Source organism: Chrysochloris asiatica, unplaced genomic scaffold, assembly GCF_000296735.1.
Source record: "Chrysochloris asiatica unplaced genomic scaffold, ChrAsi1.0 scaffold00037, whole genome shotgun sequence".
NCBI classification, from domain to species: Eukaryota; Metazoa; Chordata; class Mammalia; order Afrosoricida; family Chrysochloridae; genus Chrysochloris; species Chrysochloris asiatica.
This window is the reverse complement of record NW_006408555.1, coordinates 20,361,039-20,363,648: the sequence shown is the minus strand read 5'-3', so window position 1 is coordinate 20,363,648 and position 2,610 is coordinate 20,361,039.

Genomic DNA, 2,610 nt, shown 5'->3' with positions numbered 1-2,610 from the left:
CTTTTGGTATTCTTTCAGTTAAGATCCATTTGCCATCTCCTGGTTTAGCTGAATGTTGTTGTTGTTAAGTACCGTGGAGTCAGTTCTGACTCATAGTGACTCTGTACATGGTTTCCAAGGCTGTAAATCTTTACGGGAGCAGAACGCCTCATCTTTCTCCCATGGAACCACTGGTAGTTTCGAACTGCTGAACTTGAGGTTGGCAGCCCGACTCGTAACCACCACACTACCAGAGCTTCTTAGGTATTATTAAACTTGTTGATGTCTGTTTGTGTAGATAGTTAAATAGATATAGATACACACAGAAAGAGATGTTTAAAAGTTCATGGAAAAAATGATTATGTTTTAATTCATTTTTCCATGAACTTTTTGAAGTTCCCTTGTGTGAGTGTGTGCATACATACACACACACACACACACACACACACACACACAAGGAGCTCTGGTGGCCCAATGGCCAGTGTACTTGGTGGCTCACCTAAAGGTCAACAGTTTGAAACCATCAGCTAGCTTTACTATGGGAGAAAAGACCTAGCTGTCTGCTCCCATCAAGGTTACAGCCTAGGAAACCCTCTGGGGAGTTCTAGCCTGCCTTGTAGAATTGCTGAGTGAGAAGGGGTTCCGTGGCCCATAACAACACATATACACACAGACATGTTAATCATACACATTCATTCATATGTGTATATGCACACGTTTATTCATGTTTATAAGGAGTCCTGTTACGGTGCTGTGGGATAAGCACTGGACTACAAGGTCGGCTGGAATTGCAAGGTTGGTGGTTCAAACTCACCAGCTCCTTCTTGGAAACCCTACACAGGTTAGCTATAAGTCAGAATGGAGTCAATTGCACTTAGAGAAGGGGCCCTGGTTATCCATTGGACTTCTAAACATAAGGTCAGTAGTTCAAATTCCCCAGCTGCTCCTTGGGAGAAAGATGAGACTTTCTGCTCCTATGACAATTTACAGCCTTGGAGACTCTATAGAGGGTCGCTGTGAGTCAGAACTGACCCGGAGGCATGCAGCAGCAGCATACATGTATGCATATGTGTGTGTATGGTACTGAAAATGCTTGGTATTATTTTTCCATGTTAAAGATGCACAAGGACTGTCAGTTGAGTGTGGTGTGGAGGAGGGTCTAGGACCTTGTAGCTTCATCTCTGTGGTTAGACCCAAAGACTGTCTGTGTTCTATACTGACCTCGTGGCCATGATTGAGTAACTCAGAGACCCCTTAAGTTTCTGTTTCCTAATCTGTGAAAGGAGGTAAGAGACGTACTTACCTCATGTGGTTGTGAGGATTAAAAGGCAAGAGCTGTGTTTGGTACTGTGTCTGATACTTAGCAAATGTGGAGTGAATGTGAATCTTAATATAGTCAGTGTCCTCACTAGGGTTGCATGTTATTACTGACACTGAAGCCCACAGATATTGTACCCTCCCTACATGCCAGAGCTGACAATATAGGCCAAAGTTCAGCACTCTGGACAGCCCCGCCCCTGAGTCTGTTGAGTCTAAATTGGGCATTTTGGATGCATGATCTTTTATTAAATGTCATTTCCAATTTTCCCCTTGAATACACAATTTCAAGGAGGCGCCTGTACCTTTGGAAGTGGTTCTTCCAAGGTCCTTTTGAAAATGACCTAATTGTAGCCATGAAACCCATTCCCCATCAAAAGTTCCATCAAACAGCAGAGCTGATGTATGGTAAATTAAGATAAGGACAGCCAGGAGCCTGTGTGCTTTGCTATGCTTGTTTCAGCCTGCAGTCCACCGCTGATGCCGGAGGTGATACAAATGCCGGTTTTGTGTGCAGTTGTGGCAAGAGGTACCTATAATCAAATGGCTATTTTCTTGCCCATCTGTTTATTAACCACAGGCCAAGTGGTCAAAAATTCAAGGAATTAAAAAATATATTATCCTTGAATGAATTAAAAACAAATAAAAAATCATCACCAACATCCCAAATCTGTCCTTATCCCAGAGTGAGGGGTCATGTGTGGGTGTTTGGGAGCACCACTTGGCATTCACTCCAGGTCACTAGTTCTCCACTGCACACAATTTTGTCTTCTTCCTAGGGACATGGTTTGTCAAAAATATAGGGATAGGTGCTACTGACAGCAAGTATATAGACTCCAGGGATGATGGTAAATACCACTGCCTGCTTTTGTTGCTCCAGAAAGCATGCTTCTCAATTAAAAGCAACAATTTAAGGTTGCAAGAGAGAAGGTGTGAGTCAATCAGGATGTGGTTCCCAGATTTTTCCTGGAGGTGAATGAGTCTTTACCTTCATGCTCATCTAGGTTAGCATACCACATGTTTCTAGATGATTTCAAGTGTTGTTGTTATTGTTAAATGCTGTCGAGTCATAGCTATCCTGGTTTCCCGAGGAGCTGCTGGTGAGTGTGAACTGCCAACCTTAAAGTTCAGACTGATCTTGCAGTTCAGAGGTTATCCTACAGCACCACACCAGGACTCCAGGGGTGTACAGACAAAATGATATTTAACGTTAACAGGTGCCTTTTTATTTTAACATATTAAAACATTTATTTTAAGAAAAATATGCACTATAAAAACATAAGCATTAAAACTTGCTTCTAAAGATAAGTTTTA